Source organism: Gossypium arboreum, chromosome 13 (assembly GCF_025698485.1).
Source record: "Gossypium arboreum isolate Shixiya-1 chromosome 13, ASM2569848v2, whole genome shotgun sequence".
Lineage (NCBI taxonomy): Eukaryota > Viridiplantae > Streptophyta > Magnoliopsida > Malvales > Malvaceae > Gossypium > Gossypium arboreum.
In genome coordinates, this window is record NC_069082.1 from 127249063 (window position 1) to 127269033 (window position 19971).

The following is a 19971-nucleotide window of genomic DNA, read 5'->3' on the forward strand; positions in this document are numbered from 1 at the left end:
ATTAAATGTTAAAATATTATTAACATGGTAATTCGCCTATATACCATATTAACAAATTTAACAAATATTAATTATTTTATTTATTTTGGGTAAATTGATTAAACCACAAATTTAAAGAAAAAAAATTAAATAAACAACTAAATCTTTTATTTTTATTTTCATTTTTGTTGTCAACCCTAATTGGCGCGCTCTCTTAAAATCCCTCATTTCTCTCTTTCCCACACTCCTCCTAAAACCCTCTCAGCCATCTCCTCTCTCTCTCTCTCTCTCACACAGCAGCCAAGCAAACGCAGAATATACGCATAAAAAGGGAGAGAGGAATCTATTAACCATCCTCTTCTTCATCTTCATCGCTGTTATCGATCATCTTCTTCGCCGCCGCCGTCGCCACCATGGACCAGCAATCTCAGCCCGCTGTCATCTTAGGATCCGACCCGGTTCCATTCGAAACCTTAATCTCTCAGTTGATGTCATCTTCCAACGAGCAACGTTCACACGCCGAGGCTTTATTCAATGTTTGCAAGCAATCTGATCCTGATGCTCTCTGCCTCCGCCTTGCTCACCTTCTTCAGGTCTGTGCTCAACCGGATACTCGTGCCATGGCTGCTATTCTCCTTCGTAAGCTGTTGACTCGTGACGATTCCTATATCTGGCCTCGTCTCAACGTTTCCACTCATTCCTCTATCAAATCTGCGCTCTTGAATCAAATCCAAGTCGAAACTGCTCAATCTTTGTCTAAAAAGTTATGCGATACTGTGTCGGAGCTTGCTTCTAGTATTTTGCCGGAGAACGGATGGCCAGAGCTGTTGCCGTTTATGTTTCAATGTGTTTCTTCCGATTCCCCTAGATTACAGGAGTCTGCTTTTTTTATATTTGCGCAGTTGAGTCAGTATATTGGTGATGTGTTGACTCCTTTCATAAAGGATCTGCACACTGTTTTCTTGAAGTATTTGAGTGGAAATTCTAATGCGGATAACAAAATCGCGGCCTTGAATGCGGTTATCAATTTTATTCAGTGCTTGACCAGCTCATCTGATCGGGATAGGTTTCAGGATCTTTTACCAGCAATGATGAAGACCTTGACGGAGGCTTTGAATAACGGGAATGAGGCTACGGCTCAGGAGGCGCTAGAGTTGTTGATTGAGTTAGGAGGCAGATTGTTGATGTGGTGGGTTCTATGCTGCAGATTGCGGAGGCAGAATCACTTGAGGAAGGAATTCTTCACTTGGCAATTGAATTTGTAGTTACCTTTGCAGAGGCCAGGGAACGGGCTCCCGGAATGATGAGGAAGCTGCCTCAGTTTATTAGTAGATTATTTGCAATATTGTTGAGATTGTTGCTTGATATTGAGGATGATGCAGCGTGGCACACTGCAGAAGTCGAGGATGAGGATGCTGGAGAAAATAGCAATTACGCTGTGGGACAGGAATATTTGGATCGTCTAGCAATTTCCTTAGGTGGAAATACTATTGTTCCTGTTGCATCTGAGCAATTTTCAACTTATTTAGCTGCTCTTGAGTGGCAAAAGCATCATGCTGCGTTGATTGCCCTTGCACAGATTGCTGTAGGGTTGTTCCAAGGTATATATGTAGCACTTTTAAGCACTAGCACTGTTATTTACGAATTACATTATTGTTATGTCCAACTCCGGAAGCAGACCAATAAAATTGCTTCCAACTATGGCTGTAAATGCATGTGTTTTCCATTTATTACTTGAGCGATGAGCTGGAATTTGTTTAGTATCTCTTGTTTCTGGTGGTGTTAACCATACCTTTTCTTGAGGATTCAGTTCATGTTTTGAAAGGGAAAAAAAAAGATCACATTGTGTAGAGTTTGGACATGTTCCCTGTTTTTGTTGAATTTTAATTTGTTGCTGTACTTGCAGGTTATGGTTAAAAATCTGGAACAAGTGGTTTCTATGGTTTTGAACTCCTTTAACCATTCTCATCCCCGTGTGAGGTGGGCAGCTATTAATGCAATTGGGCAATTGTCTACCGACTTGGGTCCTGATTTGCAGAACCAATATCACCAAAGAGTATTGCCTGCCTTAGCAGCTGCTATGGATGACTTCCTAAATCCTAGAGTACAGGTTAGTTACAAATATATAAAATTGCCTCAGGGCTATAGATTATGCTTTTAACTGTTGCTAACTATTATTCCTCTGCCCTTTACATAGAGAGAATGTGTCTACCTGATGTTTCCCTTTCAGTCTGTGTTTGCATGGTATAATTGATACACCTCTCCCCACACCCATAAACATCATTTATTCAGCTTGTTTCTGTAATTTCCTCCTACTAAAGTTGTCAATGCGTGCACATGGTGTCTCTATGGTGCATCGCTTGCTTTAGTTAAATCTTAATTAAGTGGTTATCTTCTTATTTGTCTATATAATTTACTTTAGTCATCCATAAAAACTCGCAAAATTTCCAGTTTGGAACATTTCAACTTGTTACTAGCAGATTATTTTCATCACTCTTTAGAATTCATTTATGGTCATTATGCCAAATTTCTAAATGATCAAAAGATATGTTATGTTATCAAATAATGGCCACAAAGTTGTTAGATTTCGTTGTACAATTCTCTATCTTGCTTCTTCTTGAAAGACAAAAGGGAACTTCTATTTTTGCTAGCATTTATACAGATTAATTTCTAAAATGGTGGATGCATTTGCAAGAGCCTGAGAATGGATTGTGAACTGAAATAATTGATTGGAGAGTGGATGCTGCATCATGATTTCCTGATTATTTTATGAATTTTCTTGTGGCAGGGGAGGGGTGGGAATCCTTGTTTATGTGTTCATGTGGATATTGAGTTGATGAATGATGCTTAGTTACCCTTTATTGAGGAAACTGAAGTAACCTAGCTTGTGCTCCTTTTTGTATGAACGTTTAACAGTCTTATTATGTTTTAAAGAGTTTTTACCCTACCTTATTTCATGCCGGTTAGGTACTTGCATGTTCAAGATTTTCCTGTTTATCTTGTATAACAGTTAATTTTAACTGTTATATATAATTGTCTTAACAGGCCCATGCTGCTTCAGCTGTGCTCAACTTCAGTGAGAATTGCGCTCCAGAAATTTTAGCACCTTACTTAGTTGGAATAGTTAGCAAATTGCTTGTACTTTTACAGGTATGAGTTATGACAGTTGGAGTTATAAATATCACATCAAGAATGCATGAATTAATTTTATTAAAGGAGTTTTTTGTTTGTTTTTTGGGTTTTTAACATAAGTTGTAACATGCAGAATAGGAAACAAAGGGTGCAAGAAGGGGCCTTGACTGCATTGGCATCAGTTGCTGACTCATGTCAGGTATAGATTTTTCCCTAAAGAAAGCTATATTGATCATGAATTTATATGTATTTTTCGAGATGGCTCAGTTTGACAATATGGGGGTTTGCAGGAGCACTTCCAAAAATACCATGATGGAGTTATGCCTTACCTGAAAGCTATCTTGGAGAATGCAACTGACAAATCTAATTGTATGCTTCGTGCCAAATCCATGGAGTGTATTAGTCTTTGTTGGAATGGCTGTTGGAAAGGAGAAGTTCAGAGATGATGCTAAGCAGGTTGGTACAAGTGTAAAAGCACCATTCCTGTGTCAAATTGTTTTCTTTTCCTCTTCTAGTTATTTTCTTATATCTCAGAAGTCATGGATGGTTAATATATTTGAGTTTAGTGATACCATTAGTTAGGGAGTGTAATGGTGCAATTTGGAGCAAGTATCTGCCTTCCACCTGTGACTTTTGTAATTTGTAGCATATATTTTTCTTTTTCTTTCCTCTGATTGCTGTTTAATTTCATTATACTGTAAAATTTATTAGTTATATTGATATTTCCACCAAGTGTTTACACCTTGTTTTTGTTCTTTCATCAAATATAAGCTTACCTTTTGTCTTATCCTTCTTCCTTATTGCAAGGTTATGGAAGTGCTTATGTCATTGCAAGGATCCCACCTTAGACAATATCTGTCACATTTTATTTGTCCTTGCTTATGATTATATCACCTTATTACAGGCATGTGCCAGACTCTGCAAGTGTTTGGGAAAAGACTTCCTCCCTTACGTGAGTGTTGTCATGCCTCCCCTTCTCTAGTCTGCTCAACTGAAGCCAGATGTGACTATTACATCTGCAGATTCAGATAAGGATATCGAGGACTCTGACGATGAAAGGTTATACTTTGTTACTGTTTTAAGTAAATGTGCCAGTAAGGGCATAAATGTCAATACATGCATGTATATATTTTTTATCCTCATTTGTATAGGTAAAAAAACTCTTTTCTCGTGTCTTCTACTTCTCTATATTTCCATTCAAAAACATAAACAATCTTAGAAACACACACCCATGCTCGCATGTGCACAGACACTGCATGGACACGTAAAGAATTCTAGCCTTAGCTGTGTTCATCTATGGATGGTTGGCTGGCTGATAGCAATTTCATTCTGGGGAAGTATTATTTGGTACAATTTGTTAGTATTTTAGAATTACGCCAATTAGTAACTTGAATGTTGATCCATTCATCTGTATCTTGTTTATCCTTCCATCATTTGTATAGGCCAAGGCTCAATCTCCTCTCCTCCCCCCTCTCTTTTCTACTTCTCTCTATGCTACACAAAAATACATACAAAGATGATCTAAGAAATTCCTGGTCAAGCTCATGTCCGCAAACACCACATTGACACACAGACTTCTGGCCCAACTGTGTTGGCTTAGAGAAATAGAATGTTATTTTGTAATATGTTGTTTTGTGTTATAGTAAGGTTATGTCTGGTATTGTATGTTCAGTATGGAAACCATTACCCTCGGGGATAAAAGAATTGGGATCAAGACTAGTGTCCTGGAGGAAAAGGCAACAGCATGTAACATGCTTTGTTGCTATGCTGATGAGTTGAAGGAAGGATTTTTTTCCTTGGATTGATCAGGTGTGTTTCAATTCAATGTATTGGGTTATTATTCTTGACTTTCTAGCAATGTGATACTAGCAAAAAGGTGGACATATGGTGCAGGTTGCCCCGACTCTAGTTCCTCTTCTTAAATTTTATTTCCACGAAGAAGTTAGAAAAGCTGCTGTTTCAGGTAGAATGGTTATGATATACTGCTTCTATATTACTTAAAATGTTTTCCTTTTCAAGTTTGTTAGGCTTCTATTAATTGTCTTGGCCATTTCTTTTATTTTGTTTGTAGCTATGCTGGAGTTATTGCGTTCTGCAAGATTAGCTGTGGAGAAGGGAATGGCTCAAGGGCGTAATGAGACCTATGTAAAGCGATTTTCTGATTACATTATTCCGGCTCTAGTGGAGGCATTGCATAAGGTTATTGTTGTTTGTTCTTAGGAGTATTCATGTATCGAAACTTGCATTACTGTTCTGTTATTTGTCATAGATGAAAACTTAAATTACCACATTCTTGCAGGAACCTGATACGGAAATCTGTGCAAGCATGTTAGATGCATTGAATGAATGTGTACAGGTTTGTGCTATTATTAAATGAAGTTAATTATGAAGCGTCTCTTCTTTTCACTGTTTTCTGTTTGAAATTATTCTGCTTTTGAATGAATTTTATTGAGCAAGAGATGGTTAGAATTTATTTAAATAAATAAAAACAAGAATGGATACTAGATTAAAATTTCTATATAATTGAATTTATAATTTATTTTAAAATTAAAAAAACTATTAGTAATTAAAAAAAATTATTAGTGAAGAGGTTATATAGATATAGCAAAAGAAAAAGAGAAGGCATTTGTGGCATGTTAGTGTTGAAGCAATGTAGTGTTATTGTTGGCTATTAGGCATCATGTCATCCTTTTTGGTGAATGAGCACTACGCAAGGGGTTGCTTTTTTGGGTTAAATTATGCTGTTGGTCCTAATACTTACATAGAGTTTGAGATTTAAAGTGAATCTTCCTACTTTTTCAATTTAAAATTTTTAATTTGTTAGTAGTTTCTATTAAAACTTATCTATTTATATGTTAATTTATTTGCCATGTCATATGAAGACAGCATAACAAAAGGTTGAAAAAAAATACTTATAATTATAATGTTCGGAGTAAGATTTTTAATTAAAAAATAAAAAAAATAAATCCTTTTAATTCTATAAATACATAAATTATATTTCAAATTTTAACTTCTTTTTCTTTACTGACTATCCAAGCCATCTCAAAATTTTGATAACGAAACAACTTCAGAGTTTACAACACTTTAAGATGATTTCACTTGTACCCCAATTTTGCTCACAATGAGAATAGATATATTGATGATTACTATGTTGATGATGATCATCATCATTTAATTGAAGGAATAGATGGATGCATATATATCATCAGTTACTCATCAATACTCAAACATTGACATGAACTAAAATTTCATTGCATTCAAGTATTTGGCTTGAATGATAAGAATACTTGAATTATAAATGTGATGATCTAATGTTACACTACATGATGAGAAAATAATAGTTAACAGATTTGCAATTCAATGTAGAGAAAAATAGCAAAAAACTTGGTAACAATGATCATGAAGCAACAGCAGTTGCGTATGGTCGAAGCTAGAAAATTTTTTTAGAGAAGGCCTTAATTAAATTATAATTTTTACAATAGTAAAAATATAATTTTATCATTTTAATAGTCTATATCTTTATTATTTTTAAATGATTAAATTAAATTTGTATCATTTTTAAGAAGAGTCAAAGTGTAATTTTATCTTTACTAATTTAAAAATTTAAAAAAATTTAAGGATCTAAAGAAAATATTTTTTATTTTGGGGCAGGGCTAAGCCACTGCCTTACCATCTCTGTCGCCCTCCTCTTTTCTTTATAGAATACACAAAAACTCCCCAAAGACCAGAAAACCCCTTCAACAAATGTAGCTCATAGGTCAGCAGAGCAAACACTAGCATCGCAACCACTTAATATGGCAGAAACAGCAAATCATACATTTGAATACTCATAATCAATGTAGTGTTAAAGTTTATAACAAATAACAAAGAAAACAGAAATGATACTTATGAAGACTTTATTCATTAAGCCATTTTTTTTCCGATTCACATAAGGGAAGTAAACAAAAACTTGTAATCATACTCAATTAAAATTCACATTACAGAACTTAAAAGGATGAAGGTATGCAAAATATCTGGTTTTTTTTCGTCTTCATCGCGATACAACCCTTGCTTTATTTTGATGGCTTTGAGTTTCTCAAGAAATATCTCTCTCGCCCTTGTAGTAAATGATTTTAAGGTGGAGGCTTTTTTTGACGACGTTTGCGAAAAGAGCCATTATTGTGTTCTCCATTCTCCACCCGGATCACTGCACAAGTTTACTCGTGACCATAATTTAGGTCTTCACATCATTTTTTAACCTCAATCGTGTTAAATACCTCGCGGTCTGAGGAATATTTCCTAATGCACACGATATATCGAGCAACATATCTAAAGCAACAGGACTACAATAGAAATCGAATTTTATTATTTTTCCAACCACGGCTAAAGTTTCAGGAAATGGTGTGTCAACATTTAAAAGAGATGGTCGTGGAGTATTCAGTAAAATGAAGGAGCATAGTTTAAAAAGTTTAAAAAAATTAAGAGAATTTTGTGAGAAGTTTGGAGGTTTTTGTGGGAAGCTCAAGGTGAAAGAAGGAAAACCTCGTACGAAAACTTCCAATCTTCCTTTTTCTTTCTTTCACAAAAACCTCTAAGCTTCCTTTTTCGTGAGTGGTTTTCCTTCTTTCTTCATGAGCTTTCCACGAAAATCTCCAAGCTGCCTTTTTCCTTCTTTCACTTTAAGCTTTTTACAAAAATTTCTAAGCTTTCCACGAAGTTCTCTTAATCTTTTTAAATTTTCTAAATTATGATAATTTATTTTACTGAATACACTACGACCATCTTCTTTAGATATTGACTCACCATTTCTTGAAACTTTAGCCGTGGTTGGAAAAATAATAAAATTCGATTTCTATCGTAGTCCTGTTTCTTTAGATATGTTGCTCGATATATTATGTACATTAGGAAATATTGCTCTAGCCGCGAGGTATTTAACACGGTTGAGGTTAAAAAATGATATGAGGCATACGTTATGGTCACGGATAAACTTGTGAAGTGGTCTGGGTGGAGAATGGAGAACACAATAATGGCTCTTTTCGCCAACGTCGTCAAGAAAAGCCTTTACATTAAAATCATTTACTAAAAGGGCGAGGGAGACATATTTCTTAAGAAACTCAAAGCCATCAAAATAAAACAAAGGTTGTACCATGATGAAGACGAACCTAAACTAGATATTTTGCATGCCTTCATTATTTTAAGTTCTATAATGTAAATTTTGTTTGAGAATAATTACAGGCTTTTGTTTACTCCCCTTATGTGAATCGTAAAAAAATGGCTTAATAAATAAAGACTTCTTAATTATCCTTTCTGTTTTTCTTTGTTGTTTGTTATAAACTTAAACACTGCGTTGATAATGAGTATTCAAATGTATGGTTTGCTGTTTCTGGTATATTAAATACCTGGGATGCTGGTGATTGCTCTGCTGACTTGTGAGCAACATTTGTTGAAGGGGTTTTCTGGTCTTTGAGGAGTTTGTGTATTCTGTTAGGATGTGTGGTTTTTGGGTATGGTTAATTGTTTAAGGTTTTTTGCATTTTTCAGTGCTTACTGCACTTGCATTTTCGTAATACCTTTACTGAGCAAAGAAAACAAAAGCTCATGGGAGCCACACACTAATAACTAATTTAGTTTTTGTGTTGGTACTTATACGAACTTGTTGGGCAGATAATATTTTTTTCTTTGCTCAGTAAAGGTATTACGAAATCGCAAGTGCAGTAAGCATTGACAAATGCAAAAAACTTTAAACAACTAAAAATATCCAAAAACAACCACACACCTTAATAGAATACACAAAAATTTCTCAAAAAATCAAAAAACCCCTTCAACAAATGTTGCTCACATGTTAGTAGAGCAAACACCAGCATCGTAGCCACTTTATATACTAGAAACAGCAAATCATACATTTGAATACTAATAATCAACGCAGACTATACTCACCACCAAGAGAATTTTTGAATTCTAGTGATAATTGTGTTTGACGTTTTTTGTCTGTAAGGGGAGGAAGAAGTCTAAGCGCAGTGTTAAAGTTTATAACAAAGAAAACATAAATGATAATTAAGAAGACTTTATTCATTAAGTCATTTTTTTACGATTCATAGAATGGGTGTAAACAAAAACGTTCTATATCTTTTTTACATGACAAAAGTTCTTATATCTAACTCTTTTTCTGATTTTGTTACATATATCACGAGTTACAACGTTAAATTTAATGCGTTGTTTTTTCATCGTGGCAATCATAGCTTCAGCCCTACAAAACATTCGCTGCCCGTAAAATGCATCAAGTAATATTTCGTAGGTCTAAACATTAGGCTCGATGTCTTTTTTCAGCATTTCAGAGAAGACAACGAGACTTTCCTTAAACAATCCTTGCTTACAGAATGAATAAATGACAATGTTGTAGGTGACAACATTAGAAGGAGGGCTTTTTTCTTCCAATTTCTTAAGAATCTTAACAAATGCATCCAATTCGCAAATGATACTATAACCTTTGATTATGATACTGTAAGTAGTTATAGTGGTAATTATATCAGTTTTATTCATTTCAGCAAAAAAATTTAACAGCCTCATTAACTTTTCTTTCCATGCAAAACTCATTTATCACAGTAGAAAAAGTAATAATAGTGGGTTGAAATTTTGTTTTTATCAGTTTGCCCCAAACAGATAAAGCAGAATTAAGTTGACGAAGCTTACAGTATGTGTCAATCCACATGTTGAAAGTAGCAGTATTTGGCTTGAAGTTCCATCTTTTCATTTTCCCACAGAGAAAAATAATTGTGGTAAAGTGGTGCTTCTTAGCAGATTCTGCTAATTTTTTATTGAACTGAAAGGTTGTGAGGTTAGGATATGGGTTTTTAATTATCTTGTTTGAAGTTTCAAAAATATGAAAAGCTTTTGTAGTAATGCTGTGGGAAAATAGAAAGTTAGAGACTTCAAGCTAAATACTGCTATTTTCAACATGTAGATTGACGCATACTGTAAGCTTTGTCAACTTAATTCTGCTTTATTTGTTTGGGGCAAACTGATAAAAAGAGGATTTCAACCAACTGTTATTACTTTTTCTACTGTGATGGATGGGTTTTGCATGGAAAGAAAAGTTGATGAGGCTGTCAAATTGTTTGCTGAAATGAATGAAACTGGTATAGTTTCTACTATAACTACTTGCAGTATCATAATCAAAGGGTATAGTATTATTGGAAATTTGATGCATCTCTTAAGATTCTTAAGAAGTTGGAAGAAAAATATCCTCATCCTAATGTCGTCATCTACAACACTGTCATTAATTTATTTTGTAAGCAAAAATTGTTAAAGGAAGGTCTCGTTGTCTTCTCTGGAATGCTGAAGAAAGGCATCGAGCCTAATGTTTACACTTACGAAATATTGCTTGATGCATTTTACGGGCAGCGGATGTTTTGTAGGGCTGAAGCTATAATCGCCACGATGAAGAAGCAATGCGTTAAATTTAACGTTGTAACTCGTTATATATGCAACAAAATCAGAAAAAAAAAAAAAGAGTTAGATATAAGAACTTTTGTTTATGTAATATCCATGTAAAGAAGATATAGAATGTTTTTGTTTATACCTCTTCTATGAATCGTAAAAAAATGGCTTAATAAATAAAGTCTTCTTAATTATCATTTATGTTTTCTTTGTTATAAATTTTAACACTGCGCTTAGACTTCTTCCTCTGTTGACAAACAAAAACGCCAAACACATAATTATCACTAGGATTTAAAAATTCTCTTGGTGGTGAGTATAGTATGCATTGATTATTAGTATTCAAATGTATGGTTTGTTGTTTCTGGTATATTAAGTAGCTACGATGCTGGTGTTTGCTCTGCTAACATGTGAGCAACATTTGTTGAAGGAGTTCTGATATGGTTGTTTTTGGATATGGTTAGTTGTTTAAGGTTTTTTGCATTTGTCAGTGCTTACTGCACTTGCGATTTCGTAATACCTTTACTGAGCAAAGACAAAAAAATTGTCTGCCCAACAAGTTCGTATAAGTACCAACACAAAAACTAAATGGTTATTAGTATGTGGCTCCCATGAGCTATTTTCCCTTCATCCCTCACATGATATCCAAATTTAATGCTTAAAACTTCAATTAAAAATAATAATTTATTAGTAAATATTAAAATATTGGCACACCATTTAATATATATTTATTCAAACAGTTTCCTTAATTTTATAGAAAAATATTATAATGAATGGATAATTTTGTTGGAAGACTTTTGAATCAAAATTAATAATTTAAAATATATTAATAATTTTTGGTGCGTAGAATGTCCTTTGTTTGAGTATGATTGCACAGGCGTGGGATGAAGCTGTGATCGCGATGTTGTATTTGTTATCAACGTGAAGTAGGGAGCAACACAGAGTCGGTTATCAGACACACAGGAAAGAGGGGGTGGGGGAGGGTAACCAAGGCAGTGGTTTAGCCCTGCCCCAAAATGGAAAATATTGTCTTTATGTCATTAATTTATTTTAAAATTTTGAATTAGTAAAGGTAAAATTACACTTTGACTCTTCTTAAAAATGATAAAAATTTAATTTAATCATTTAAAAATGATAAAATTGTATTTTTACTATTGTAAAAATTATAATTTAATTTTGGCCTTCTCTAAAAAAAATTTCTAGCTTTAACCATATGCAGCTGCTGTTGCTTCATGATCATCATTATCAAGCTATTGTTTTCTCATCGTGTAGTGTAACATTAGATCATCACATTTGTAATTCAAGTATCTTAATCTTTGAACAAGATTTTCATCTATTCTTATCATTCAAGCCAAATACTTGAATGTAATGGAACTTTGGTTCAAGTCAATGTTTGAGTATTATTGAGTAATTGATGATATATATGCATATATCTATTCCTTCAATTAAATGATGATGATGATCACCATCTTAGAGAGTTGTAAACTCTAAAGTCGTTTCAATATCAAAATTTTGAGATGGCTTGGATAGTGAGTAAAGAAAAAGAAGTTAAAATTTGAGATCTAATTTATGTATTTAAAGAATTAAAAATGATTTAATTTTTTTAATTAAAAATCTTACTCCGAACATTATAATTATAAGTATTTTTTTTTCAAACATTCGTTATGTTGTCTTAATATGACATGGCAAATAAACATATAAATTGATAAGTTTAAATAGAAACTGCTAACATATGACATGGCAATTGGGTCGAATTATTTTGGGCTTTTACTTATTAAGGCCCAGTCAAATTTGGGTACTTACCCTTTTTTTTTTCTGTTTAAGAGCAAATAGCACATCTAGAAATACTTTTATTCTTATATACTGTTGCAATCCCAAATATGGGATCCTATTATCGTACTCTGAGAACTCACCCTAATACGATCCAAATTGTCTTGCCATTGTTTCCGAAATAAGCCCTAAGGGCAAGTCATTGATTTGAATCCAAAATACAACATAATTCATAGTGATGGTAAGTGGATCTTCACTTAATTGTAGTTTATGCAGTAGTAACAAGTGGTTATTGAAAAGCCACGACATTCTTCTAACACCTTGTTCATATCAACTGCATAAAAGAATTTAAACAAATATTGCTTTTTGCCTAAATTGAAAATGGCAATACCTCCAATCGAGTGCCATAAGTCAGCAATAGTGTTTCGAAAAGCCAACCAAACAAAATTAGAGATCCTATTCAATCGCGTTTGAATCTTCGCAAGAAAGCCAACCAAATCGCAAGAAACTAAAAAAAAAAACTAGAAAATTCGTGTCAACGAGGACAAACTAAACTGTGCCAAACCAACCCTTTTTTATAATATTAATAAATAATATTTATATTATATTTTTTAAAAACTTAAAGTTGAAAAAAATTGGTATTTTAAAATTCGGGTATTGGAACTCGAGCCCTTAACTGACAAGTCAAATTGGCGGTAGGCTATCAAGCCAGTGCCATCAGACTGTCAGGTGACACCGGTTTTTTTTTGACTCCATGGAAAGGGTTGTAATGACCCGATAGTCAGGGGTGTCTAAAAGTGTATTCCTGAGATTCCGTTTTCGTAAATTGGAGTCGTAAATATTTTTAAATATTTACGAAGCTAGTTGTGTGGTTAGTTAGGTTTTGGTTAAGTGAAATTTCATGAATTAAGAGTAATTAGATATAATGATTAAATTGCGTAAAGAGAAAATGTTGAATTATAAATTAAAGAATAATTAAAGTGACTAAATAAAGAATTTTACCATTGTTCTTTAGTGAGGCGGCATTAGATAAGATATTTGTAAATTTATTATATATATTATAATATGAAATCTTAAGTATTAAGTATATATATTATATAATTATAATAAAAAATAAGTAATAAAAGAAATAAAGAAAGATATAAGCTAAACAAATTAGAAGGAAAAAAAGAAAGAAAAAGAGAAAGAAGAAAAAGAAAGAGAACTCACGGCTAAGGGCTTCAAAAGTTTCCAAGTTCAATTGGTTAGTCAATTTAGTCTATTTTTCTTGTAATTTTGATTTTTTTGGAATCTCGGTGTTAAGTACTACCCGACCCATGTCGAAATTTTAGCAATTATTAAGTTTTTAAGTATTGTTAATGTTGAATAGTTTTAGTATTAGGGATTAAATTGATAGATTTTAAGTTAGAAATGAAAAAGGATTAAATTATAGAACTAATTGTAAATTTTGAGTAATAGGGACTAAATTATGAAAATTTTGAAATTTATGGATTTAAGTGAAATAGGAAGTTAAATTTAGTTTAAAGTGGAATTTGAATGAAAATATGAGATTAAAGTGTTGTATTGATGAATTTTAATTGTTTTAATTCCGTAGCTAACGTCGTACCTTAATCCTTAACTAAAAAGAGAAAAGATAAGTCGACGATGAATAGCTCAAAATTTATGTTTTATATTTATATAATCTGAACCTAGTTATTAATTGTTATATTTTGATCTAATACATATGGTAAGTGGTTGAGGTGAGTAATTGGCATTTTGACATTGAATTGAATTAAAGTTGATTGAGTGGATTGAATTGATATATATATTATAAATGTATTAATGATTTGAATTGAAATAAAAATATATGTGCAAATATGATAATTGGATATTGGTTATATTTGATATGTGAAATTAAACCCTATTAACTGTATAAGACTGAGACGGATATAGATGGCATGCCATAGGATAGGAAGAGTTTATTTTGATGTTTTTAATATTTTTGATGGTTTATATATATTTTAAAATTATATAAAAATAATGTCAAAATTAATATTGGCGGGCTGGGTTGGGCTCGGCTTTTAACATTTTTATTTGGGTCAGGCTTGGGCAAAATTTTAGGCCAATTTTTTTGTCGGGCTGACCTGAGCATAGCAAATGGGCCTAATTTTTTAGTTGGGCCTAGCCCGGCTCGCCCTATGCACACCTCTAGTACCCATCAATCTGTAGAGAAACATATTTTAGAGGCCAAGTTGATTTGATGTTTGTTAAAGATTGGATAAGAAAATCGTTTGGATTTTGATTCATAGATTCATAATGTTTAACGTTGTTTTATGAAGAAAAAAAACCATAGAAAAGAAAATGAATTAGAGCTTTTGATTGTTTCATTCAAGTAAAGATATTGAATTTTTTGATCCTTCTGCACACGGAAGGGAAATAATTATTTTTAAGAAAGTTTTCTATAAACGCCTTACCTTTACAAAATATCAATTTTGGATCCAACAAAATTTTATATACAACAATAAATACAACTTGCAAACTCATAAGAAATGTGTCACTATTAGTCTTGTTGGAAATATTAATTATGTATGTTGTGCCTGCGGATTATCGAACCTTTTAACTAATGAGTTATATGCCTTACCTTACCTTAGCATACCTGGTATTTGGCTATCACTTGGTTAGGATTCAAATCCCATGATGTTCATAGATTAATGATGTTCAAAGTTGTTTTCTAAAAAAAAAACTATAGAAAAGAAAATGAATTAGAGCTTTCGATTGGTGTAGGCGATGAGAATAGAAAAGACCATGTAACAATGATTTCAACAGCTCAGCGACTTAAATAAAAAATTTTGAATAATTAAATAATATTTTGTAACTTTTTAAAGTTGAATAATCGACATGTAATTTTACTTATAGTTTAACTTTGAATGTAATTTAAATTATTTAAAATAAATAGTATTGTTAAATATAAATATCATAAATCTAAAAGGTAAATAGTAAAATTTGAAAATCAATAAACTAGTGTAAAATGTTTTGTAACGCCCCCTACCCGTATTCGTTGCCGGAATAGGGTACGAGGTATTACTGGAGTTTACGAATTAATTTTTAATTTTTTAACTCAATATAACCCCTTTATAGACATCTGACTTTCCCTGCAATTTTAAACTGAAACCACTCCACATCAATCAATCCAATTCAACATATTTTTAAGATAGATTCATGCATTTTTATAAGATAACTTCATCACATAACGAAACCAAGATTTGTTAGTCATACCAATGGCTGACTTACATTCATTTCACATTAACATTTACTTTATTGGCTTATAAATGTCATTGATTTCCAAAATAAAATTTTTTTATATATCGAAATCTTGAGGTTGATAGTGTGATTTGTCTCTGAACGAATCTGACTTCTGAGCTCTTAACACTACAGAACAGGGGAAAAAGAAACAAGAGAAGCACTTTGTGCTTAGTAAGCTCATGTAACAAGAATTATACTTAACTAATAGTTTCAATATAATGAAATAAACATTTATATATCCATTTAATGCGTTATTACCCTACCATACACAAACTCAACATTCAAGTTAGTTCAATAATTTTCATGTATCAATAATATATACTATGATTGATATTCCCTTATTATTTTTCTATATTTATTCTGTTAAATTTTTCGAAATTTTTTATGGATTTTCAGAGGTACATTTTTAGTGTGTAATTTTCGGGTTCGTCAATTCATATTCATTTGAACACATTTTCATTTCAGAGAGCAAACTCCCGCAAACCTCATTCTTACAACGGGATTATTAATTCAGGCTAAATCTCCTGTAATATAAACTCATAGAGTATTGTCGGGTTTACCAGTACAGGCTAAATCCCTTACAACAACAATTACTCTAATGAGTTTAGATCTAAATTAACAGTCCAGGCTAAATTCAGACTCTAATTTGGATTACCCGTTCGGGTTAAATCCATTTTACACATTCTTCGGGCAGGCTATATTAAGATAGGATCACCCATCCGAGCTAGATCCTTTTTACAGTTAATTCCTTTTCAGAGATATATTTTACCGGGATTTCTTCCCCATTTTTATCAAATATATTAATGTTTCATCAATTTTCATATAATGAACATTCAAATCATATTTACATCAACAACATACATTTCAAGTATTTAATAATATAATTCAAATTATACGAACCTACCTCGATACTTGTTTGTATACAAAAATATACTAATCTCGAACTTTTTCCTTTCCTCGATCTAGCTTCGTATTTGAATTTTCTGGATCTAAATAAATAAATTTAATTATCAATTTAATACATTTTATGTTCATATGCAACATTCTTTATAGTTCTACTATTATTTATAGTTCATTTAAAGCTGTCTACTTGAGTCATAATAACTAAATTATTTTTATCTTGAGTTACAGAACTTCAAATTAGGATCCGTTAATTTTCCCTGAAACTATAATCACATATCTTCTTACCATAAAAATTTCAGAAATTTCAGAATTTTTGATTTAGCCAATCAGTACAGTTTCTTCTTTAAATTCACTCCTGTTCTGCTGTTTGACCGTTCTAACATTTCTTCCCTAAAAATTAATCATCTCTTCATACAGGATTTGTATGATGTTCCCGTTTGTTTCTATTGAAAATAGACTGATTCAGGATTCTAAACATATAAATTTAAGCCCATAATTTTTTTTATTTATTTTTTTATAATTTTTTAAAGTCAGAACAGGGAAACTTGAATTTACTCTGACATTGTCTCACAAATTTTATTATATCTCATGATTTACAATTCTATTGCTTACATCATTTCTTCTATGAGAAATTAGACTCAATAAGCTTTAATTCTATATTTTGTTCATCTTCTAATTCAATTTCCACAATTTATGGTGATTTTTCAAAGTTAGCCTTCTGTTGCTGTCCAAAACTGTTTTAGTGCAAGATGTTTATTGTCATTTTTTCCCTAAGCTTTTAATAAATGATAATTTCGTCCCTACTCAATTAGTCTCTCAATTGAGCTGATTTTTCTTAATTAACACTTAATTATATCACCTTAGACTACTTTATAACCTTTGGGAATTAGAATTTTAGCACTAGATTTTAATTACAAACATTTTCACAATTAGGTCCTAAAAATCAAATTCTATTGAAATTACCTAATAAAATCATCTCATAAACAAATTAAAGCTTTAATTTCATGCTATTTCATCATAAACTTACAGCACTCAACCATGGTGACTTTCAATTTCATCCATAAAATCAAAAACTAATGAATTTAATAGTAGGCCCTAGTTGTAAAAGTCTTAGAAATACAAAAATTACAAGAAATAGGTAAGGATTAACTTACTTGGTGCAAAAATTATGAAATACCAACTTAAAGAACTCCTCCTATGGTGTTTTGGCCGATGAGAATGAAGAAAAATGAAGAAAAATAAAGAGAAATCAAGATATTTCCTATTTAGTCCTATCTTTATTTTGTTGATTATGCAATATTCTAATTTTGTCCTTAAATCATCAATTTTCCAGCTGATTTCATGCCCTTACCGTCCAGCCCAAATAAATTTTGGGTCTAATTGCTTTTTAAATCTTTTCTCATTAGACACATAAGCTATTTAATCATTCTAGCAACTTTTGCACCTTTTGCAATTTAGTTCTTTTCATTTAATTAACTACCCAAACATTAAAATTTCCTAATGAAATTTAAAAAAAAAATAATATCACATCACTAACATTTTATAAATATTTATGAAAAATATTTTCGACTCTCGATACCTTGTTTTTACCCGATTTCTTCAATAAATTTTTTTTCTAACTAATCACTAAATCGGTTAAATTTTTCTATCGATATTTTCATACGATTTTCCTATCATATCAATATTCATGCAAAAATATTAAAATAAATTTCTCTTTAAATCAGATTTGTGGTTATGAAACCACTTTGTTTGATAACCTTGAATTTAGGCCATTACATGTTTAACGGATTATATAATTTTAAAAAGAAATAAATTTATCAAGTGATAAATATATTTTATTAAAAATATTAGATCACGATAAAACAATGTTTAAAAGTATATATTTATTAAAAATTATGTCAAATGATAAAGTTGGAGATTTAAATTTTATTTTTGTAGATTTTTTTTGAGTTTAGATAAAAATATAAGAAGATAAAAACATATTTATATAATATAATTTATTTTGTAAAAAGTATGATTTTTAATTTTTTTAAATTGAATGATAGTATAGATATATTATTGGTTTAATATATTATTCGTACCGAGTTTGATACATTTTTTAATGTGGTACCTATATTATTTTTTAATTTATTTAATATATGTGGTACCTATATTATTTTTTGATTCAATTTAATATATGGATTTAATAAAATTATATATTTTAATAGTCTAATATAATGATTTTAACTTTTAGAAAGATATTGTGCTAAATATGAATAAAGATAAGATATGATACAAAATTTATGTTTTTGTAACAATAAACCGGTTATACTTTAATTTCTAATAAAATTACATCCTATATTTTATAATTATACTCATGGTATCAACGAACCACATATATCACACACATATATATACACACACACAATATTTTTGAGACTCGAGATAAATATTAGATACAAGTATGTGTTTGATATAATGATACTCACTCTTTTAAAACAAATCTTTTCATATATTCAAAGATACAAATATTTTGAAAAAATAATACGAGTTAAAAGTAACACAGTATATATATATACATATATAACAGTAGTAGCTTAACTGAGTTGAGTGAAGTGGCAGCAAGTCATCTTTGGCTCAAACCTGCTCTTTATATCTTCATGAAAGACACTTCCACAACCAAAAATGACATATATATATATAATCATGTGATGTGCTGCGGTAGTTGCTGCTAAATGTTTATAGGTAGAGGTGGGAATGGAGGTTGACTTTTTTGGAAATGGCGGAATAACATAACACCATGTTTTTTTTATGTTGAGAATAATGAATACATACCAAATAGAATATATATAGTACAAAATACAATCTTCATTTTTTCTCCCTTTTTCTGTTCTCAATTTGACCCTTGTGGAAATTCAAACAACACCAATCCACTCCTTCTAATACAATCGAATCGAGAACTGGTTAAGGTATTTATTCGAAGAAGGGGATTGAACTAGTATGGTCCGATTGAATTTGAATCAGATTTTTAAGTTTTGTTAAATGATTTTTTTAATAATTTATTTGATCGAATTGAATGGACCGATTGAACTAATCAAATCGGTTAAATTGATGAATTGATAATTTGACTAATTCAATCATCAGTTCAATTCTAAAAACTTTAGTCATAGCATCCATAGGGTTTAAATGAAAGGTGATTGGGCATTGTGGGAATATAATTTTTTGAGAGGATATGGAGATGAATAGTTACATGCATTGGTCTTTCATATGTTGAGATATGTTGTTCAAAATCAAAAAGAATTAAAAAAGAAAAAAAAGAAAAAGAGTCATGGGTCAAAACCCTATTTTCTTTTTGGGTTGAATTATCTTTTTAATTATCTCTTAATTTGGCAACACACTCTCAAACACTTACCTAATTAAGAAAAAAATCTAACTGATTTGCATGATATTGTGCTTAGTGATGCTTCTTCCATTTGATTAATGAATTGCCCTAATAGAGTGGGGTAGGGTGAT

At 31.4% G+C, this 19971-nt stretch overlaps 1 pseudogene; it reads left to right on the forward strand.

Annotated features, from left to right (window-relative positions):
* Positions 1-144: 144 nt before the first annotated feature.
* On the forward strand, positions 145-5634 carry LOC108459766 (uncharacterized; annotated as a pseudogene).
* The last annotated feature ends 14337 nt before the right edge of the window (positions 5635-19971 follow it).